This window comes from Aegilops tauschii, chromosome 2 (assembly GCF_002575655.3).
Source record: "Aegilops tauschii subsp. strangulata cultivar AL8/78 chromosome 2, Aet v6.0, whole genome shotgun sequence".
Classification (NCBI taxonomy): Eukaryota; Viridiplantae; Streptophyta; class Magnoliopsida; order Poales; family Poaceae; genus Aegilops; species Aegilops tauschii.
Window position 1 is genome coordinate 9,275,064 of NC_053036.3, and position 7,571 is coordinate 9,282,634.

The window sequence follows — 7,571 nt, forward strand, 5'->3', positions numbered from 1 at the left end:
TGTCCAGTATGAGGCGTACCGTATGAGGCGTCGCAGGGCCCATCTCGCCCTCGCAGCATGGCATACTATGATACTATCGCAATATTTTCTTTTAGTTATTTTGTGTGTTTCATCAACTAGTGCCACTATAATGTAATCACGCTTTTTCATTATCTGTGCAAACAGGGTTATTCAGAGTGCGAGGTGTGCCAAGTAAAAATGTACGTATGGAACCGGCATATATGCAGAGTGCGAGGTGTGCCAAGTAAAAATTACCGACACCAACCATGCTGCATGCACGCATTGGCATCCAGCACCAGTGGGATGTGTGGCGCTCTCTGTGGACGGATCTTTCTCGGCAGCAAATCATCTAACCAAATACTAGTAGCTTATATTGGCAGTTTTCTAGGGAGTACTCTTTTCTGAAAGAAGCACCAATCTATTTTTCTTTATTTGTACACTGTGTCACAACTTTGACCCAAAGGTCCAGAGCTATTTTAGGGTGATTGGCGTAGTACTCGGAGACTGATTGTAAGCATGATTTTCATTAGCTATCACACTGATTGTAAGCATGAGAAGGTGGAAGATTAGGTTAGTGCGAAGCTTACCTTAATCCCTACCGCCGCCGTTGAAACGAGGCGAGCGTCGAGGGAACCGTGGAGAACGGCGGGGAAGCGACGTCGCGCCATCCGGCCTCCTCTTGCGGTGGGATAACGAATACTCCTGTGGCTCCGGCTGGCTCTGCACCCTCACGAACGGCACACCATACTCGATCGATTCGTTATCCTCTGGGTGCTCGACCTTCGACCTGTACGCCCACCACCTCCGCCTGACTATCGCCTCGGGCGAATCTGTCTGCTCCATCACCCAGAGGAGATACTCGATGAACTCGGAGAACTGCGGCGTGACTGCCGCCGAGGAGTACATGTACATCGCCGCCCTCATCGCCGCCGTCTCGCTCTTTCGCATACATTGCCACATGGCACGCACCGTCCTCGAAATCTCCCACTCATTGTCAAACCAACTAAGGATCTCCTTCAACCTGGCTAACTTTTCCTGGTCGCCGCCGGCGATCTGCCTGATTCGCTGCTGCATCCTCTCCATAGATGTCCTTCTGAGTGGTCCGGTGCTAGCTTTGGAAGATGGGAGGAGAGACGGTGGTCTTGCAATAGAGAAGAGGGAGAGGCGAGATGGTGGTTTTGGAATGGAGATGATGGAGAGGAGAGGAGGTGGTTTTGCAATGGAGAAGATCAGAAGAGGGAGAGGCGAGACGGTGGTTTTGGAATGGAGATGATGGAGAGGAGAGGAGGTGGTTTTGCAATGGAGAAGATCAGAAGAGGGAGAGGCGAGATGGTGGTTTTGGAATGGAGATGATGGAGAGGAGAGGAGGTGGTTTTGCAATGGAGAAGAGGGAGAGGAGCGTGCGGCAGCGATTTAGGATTGGACGAGAGGGCCGGCGCGCTGTGACTGGATCAAAATCAAAATCAATTTAACCTTCAATTAAGAAAGCGACCCCACATTAACTAGTCTCCCTTTTATTCTGGGTCATAATTGACCATGATTTTCGCACATAAAATATATGTTATACATTGCAAAAATAATATAATTTGAAAGTACATTCAGATACGAACCAAACGATACAATTTTTGGTGACATGCATTCACATTTTGCTTGTCAAATACAGTATGTGGTCAAACTTTGACCCAAAATACGCAAAACAACAAAAAAATACTTCCAAGACCAGCGCCGCTCTTCCGCTCTTCTCCTCTTAAACCACCGCCGCTCCTCTCTTGTTCCAATCTAAATGCAGCGCCGCTCCTCTCCTCTTCCATTTCAAAACCACCACCCCTCCTCTCCTGTTCCAGTCCAAAACCAGCGTCGCTCCTCTCCCGTTCTAATCCAAAACCAGCGCTGCTCCTCTCCTCTTCCATTCAAAAACCACCGCCGGCGAGTGAAGGTGCTGTGGAGAGGTAGATCGATGGAGGAGTACAACCGATACGTGAGGATCGCAGATGGCGACCCTGTGAAGCTAGCTAGGATGTTGGAGATACAGTCTTGGTTTGACAACAAGGACCAACTAGCGGCGACAGCGACATCCATGGCCAAATATCTGCAACAGAGCGAAAAGGCGGCGATACTCCCGGAGTGTTGAGGATATAGCTACTGGTGTAACCTGCCGTAGATGGGCCGGGTTATGTTGCGACAGCTCTTCGTTCAAGAAGCCCAAGGACAGGTTAAGGATGGCGGTTTAGTAATAGGTCTAAGGCCCAGAGCCGGCTTAAGGCCCGTAGTGGTAAACCGCCGTTGTGGCATGACTTGTAGTGTAAGGCAAGAATAGTTAAGAGTCCGAGCCGGACACAGTTTATGAGCCGGTCGGGACTCTGAGAGCCGCTGGGCGTTAACCTTTCTATATAAAGGGACGACCCGACGGCGGTTCAGGAGAAGTAAGATCAGATCGATAGCCAAGCAGAGCGGTTTAGCTCCTGGTCATCGAAACCCTAAGCAATACCACCCCAACTGGACGTAGGCTTTTACCTTCAACGTAAGGGGCCGAACTAGTATAATCTTCGTGTCCTTTGTCCCGTTTAACCCCTTTAAGCTTCCCAGCGGCGATGGCTCCACGACTAAGTCCTTGCTCGAGGACATCTGCCGTGACAATTCCACGACAGTTGGCGCCCACCGTGGGGCTAGCGCACGATGGATTTGAGTTCTTAAAGGGCAGCTTCGAAGGGCTCAAGGGATACGCTATGGGCCGGATGACCAAGAGTCATCGCGGCAAGCTCTACATCGACGATGCAAGCTGGGGCCCCGACGCCGGCTCAATCGAGTACGGGTACCGGGTCCCCTTCGGCGGAATCCACGTTTTCATTGGCAAGATTGGCGAGCCGGGCCCTGAGCCGGACCTCTGCGCCGACCTCATCGAGACGGCTCAGCGTGTGAGATCCGCCCGGACTCCGCCCGCCTTGAGGCGTGCTTTCGTGGGATGCGTCCATGGAGGACTCTCTGAAGGATCCGGATCTGACGATGAGACGGCCGCTCACTCTGACGACGAGTCGTCCACAGATGAGACCAACTCGTTATATCAACTTCAAGATGGCAGGCTCAAGGGTTGTTCCGATGGCGACAGTATCCCGGTCCCCTTTGAGCCGCCCAGTCGGGTTGGAATCTTCATGGCCAGCGCACAACCTGCTCAAAACCCCGCTGCTGGGGCAGGGGGCACTGCGCACTCACCGGCTCAGGTGCTAATGGATCTCACAGATAAGATGACGGCCCTGTTAACCGCTACGGTCTTCCCAGCGGATCAAGCTCAGCATGATGCGGAGGTGGCACGGTTAAAGCTGGATATAGCGAGAGCCAAGGAAGATATGGCAGCGGAAGGGATCAGGATGGCTGCAGAGCGGGCGGCTCTCGACGCCCAGACTCAGCTGATTCAGGCGCAGTCTTTCCGGCTCACGATGGATCAGAACGCATCCAATGAGATCATGAGAAGGAGGCATCAGAAGGCTCAATCTCGACTCCCTCCGGTTTACGATCCTCGAAACCTCTTCAACACGCCTGGTGCCGGGCCCAGTAACCCACCAGAGATCACGGCACCCGGGGCTGGAACGCCGATTCAGCCGCAAGTGATGGGGCCTCCCCGTGTGAACACTACCCCGCCTCAGTACGTGCCAATACCACCGGGTCATTATGCCAACCCGTTGGAAAACATGGTCGCCGCGGTGGCGCGACTGGCGGCTCTCCCAATCGAGGGCGACTCTCCAACGGCGGTTGAAACCCGCCGGGTCAGAGAACTTCTTCAGACGGCTCTGGCGCAACAGGAGGCATATTCATATAGCCGGGACAGGATTCATTCAACCCCTCGTCCAGGCCGGAGCCCAAGTTATAGCAGACACATGGTTTCAGCGACCGGCTCAAGCAACGTCCGACGCCGTGACTTGCCAGCTGGCCATGGCCCGGCTCATAATGGAGCCTTTAACGCGGTAGACCAAGACAGAGCACGGCAAGAGGCGGAGCAGGTGCCTCAGTTGATGGCTTACCAGCCCCTCCCAGTTTATCCGACGGCTTCTATCGAGGCGGGTATACCTGCGAGGACCGGAGGTGTCCCTTGTCTGGTGTCGGCTCTCCGTAATGAACGTCTGCCCAAGGATTTCAAAGGACCTAGGAAGGTACCTAATTATACGACTGATTTGCAACCCGGAGCATGGATCGAGAGCTACGAGATGGCTATGGAGTTGCTAGAGGTCAGCGAAGCGGCAATGGCCAAATACTTCACCATGATGTTGGATGGAACTGCCCGCACTTGGTTGAAAGGACTGCCGCCTAATTCTATCGGGTCATGGGCAGAGCTAAAAGCCCGGTTCATCCAAAACTTCAAAGATACATGTAAGAAATCTATGTCAATTATGGATTTGACTAACTGCAAGCAGCAGGAGGGCGAGTCTACAACCCATTGGGTTCGCAGGGTCAAAGAGATAATACATTCGTCCGATAAGATGGATGCCGGCTCTGCAGTTTTAATGTTGGAGCAAAATTGTCGTTTTGCGCCCCTGAAGATGAAGCTCGAGTGGCTCAAGCGTGATTGCAATGATATGGGTACGCTGATGGCGGCTCTGGTCAAGTACGCCGACTCTGATAGTACCAAGGATCCCGCGTCGAATGATGAAAGGACAGGGAAGGGAAAGAAGAACGGCAATGGCAAGGGCCCTCAGCATAACCCGGCGAACCAGGGAGGTAACAAACGTAAGGCTGATGGCAGTATGGAGTTTGTGGCCAACGCCAATGCACAGGGTAACAACCACCGATGTAAGGGGAGACCACCTCCCCGAGCCGGCGGGTCAGGCCCGACGCTTGAGCAGTTGTTGAATGAGCCTTGTCCAAGGCATGGCTCTAGGGAGAAGCCGGGCACTCATCTGTGGAAAGACTGCGCAATCATGAAAGCCTTCAAAAATTCCACCGCTTTTAATGGCAACAATGGGCAGGGCGGCGGCTCAGGAGCCGGCGGCTTTCATGGCCCGGGCGGCGGCTCAAATTCCAATTCTCAGAATTTTCAAGGGGGTTTTAATCAGCAATCTGGCCAGGGTAATCAGCAGCAGCAGGGGGTACCAGACCAATCCAAAGCAGCTCAATGGTGGACAGTATCATGTGTTCACTACCAGTCTGTGCAAGCGAGACCAGAAGCTTCATAAGAGGGCTGTAAATGCTGTTGAGCCGGCGGTTCCCCGCTATTTAAGATGGTCTGAGCAGCCTATTGTATGGAGTAGGGAAGATCACCCTCCCCGGGTTGATAATCCGGGTCACCTGGCCTTGGTGGTGGCCCCTCAACTTGGTGGTGGCCCCTCAGGTTGGGGGTTGATAATCCGGGTCACCTGGCCTTGGTGGTGGCCCCTCAGGTTGGCCCATCAGGGCTGTAAGTGCTCATGGACGGGGGCAGCAGCATCAACATCCTCTATTATGAGACCTTCCGTCGTATGGGATTAACTGATAAAAACCTCAGTCAGTCCAATACTGTTTTCCATGGGGTGGTGCCCGGTAAGTCGGCGTATCCAGTCGGTAAGATCGAGCTGGAAGTAGCCTTTGGAGATGAGCACAACTACAGGGCGGAAAAACTGACCTTTGAGGTGGTTAAAATAAGAAGCCCGTACCATGCTTTATTTGGGCGGCCGGCTTACGCCAAGTTCATGGCACGGCCGTGTTACGTGTATTTGCAGCTCAAGATGCCGGGTCACAATGGGACCATTACGGTTCATGGCAGCCGAAAGATAGCCTTGGAGTGTGAGGAAGGTGACGCTGCTTACGCTGAATCTGTTTGTGCAACAGAGGAGTTGAAGTTTTACAAGGATAATGTTGACCCGGCAGATATGACGTCTTTGAAAAAGCCAACCACAGAGCATGAGCCGGTAATGAAATTTAAGTCAGCCGATGAGACTGAACTTGTTGACTTTGTTCCAGGTGACTCATCTAAGCAGTTCAGCATCAGTGAGAACAGGGACATCTTTGTGTGGAAACCTTCTGACATGCCAGGTGTACCAAGAGAACTCGCTGAGCAGACCCTCAACATTGATCCGAAATTTAAGCCAGTCAGGCAATTCCTCCGGCGATTTAATGAGGAGAGGCGGAAAGCCATTGGTGAGGAAGTAGCCCGGCTCTTGGCGGCCGGGTTTATCATTGAAGTCTTTCATCCAGAATGGTTAGCTAACTCGGTGCTCATGCTCAAGAAGAACGGCACCTAGCGTATGTGCGTGGATTATACGGATTTAAACAAGGCTTGTCCGGCTGATCCTTTTGCTCTCCCTCGTATGGATCAAATTATTGATGCTACGGCGGGTTGTGAGCGTTTGAGTTTTTTGGATGCGTATTCTGGTTACCATCAGATCAAAATGGCTGTTAAGGACCAAGAGAAGACGGCGTTCATTACTCCTTTTGGAGCCTTCTGTTATGTGTCTATGCCTTTTGGGCTCAAGAGTGCACAGGCGACTTATCAACGTTGCGTGCAGAATTGTCTTCATAATCAGATTGGGCGCAACGTTCATGCCTATGTGGATGATATCGTGGTCAAATCCAGAAAGAAGGAGACCTTGATAGATGATCTGAGAGAGACCTTTGATAATCTCCGGGTCTACAAGATGATGCTTAACCCGGCCAAGTGTGTCTTTGGTGTTCCTGCAGGCAAGCTCTTGGGTTTTCATGTTTCTCACAGAGGCATTGAAGCTAACCCGGAGAAGATCAAGGCAATCACCTCTCTGGCTAAGCCGGCGTGCATAAATGACGTCCAGCGTCTGGCGGGCCGCATCGCTGCTTTGAGTCGGTTTATAAGCCGGTTGGGTGAAAAGGCCATGCCACTGTATCAGATGATGAAGAAAACAGACGACTTTGTCTGGAATGATGCTGCTAATACTGCTTTTGAGGATTTGAAAAAACAACTAGCTGAGCCGCCAGTCCTTGCTGCTCCTGTCGACAAGGAGCCTTTATTGCTGTATGTCGCCGCTAACACACGAGTCGTCAGTGTAGCTGTGGTGGTGGAGCGTAAGGAAGCGGGTAAGGAGCATCCGGTTCAGCGGCCGGTTTACTACGTCAGCGAAGTACTCATTGAGTCCAAACAACGGTATCCACATTGGCAGAAGCTTGTTTATGGGGTGTTCATGGCAAGCCGGAAGCTTAAGCATTATTTCCAGGGCCACCCTATCACTGTGGTCAGTTCTGCTCCCCTAGGAGATATCATCCAAAATAGAGAATCCACAGGAAGAGTTGCTAAGTGGGCTATAGAGCTTGGGCCTCATGGTCTGAAGTACGTGCCACGCACTGCTATCAAATCTCAAGCATTGGTGGATTTCATCAACGATTGGACAGAGCTGCAGGTGCCTGAAGAGAAACTGGATAATACATACTGGACTATTCACTTTGATGGGTCCAGGCAATTGGAGGGCTCGGGGGCTGGAGTTGTGTTAGCTTCCCCTCGAGGTGACAATTTTCGTTATGTACTACGGTTGATGTTTCCCTGTACTAACAATGCAGCTGAGTACGAGGCCTTGCTCCATGGTCTTCGGATGGCTAAGGAGATGAGCTTAAGCCGGGTAAGGTGCTTTGGCGACTCA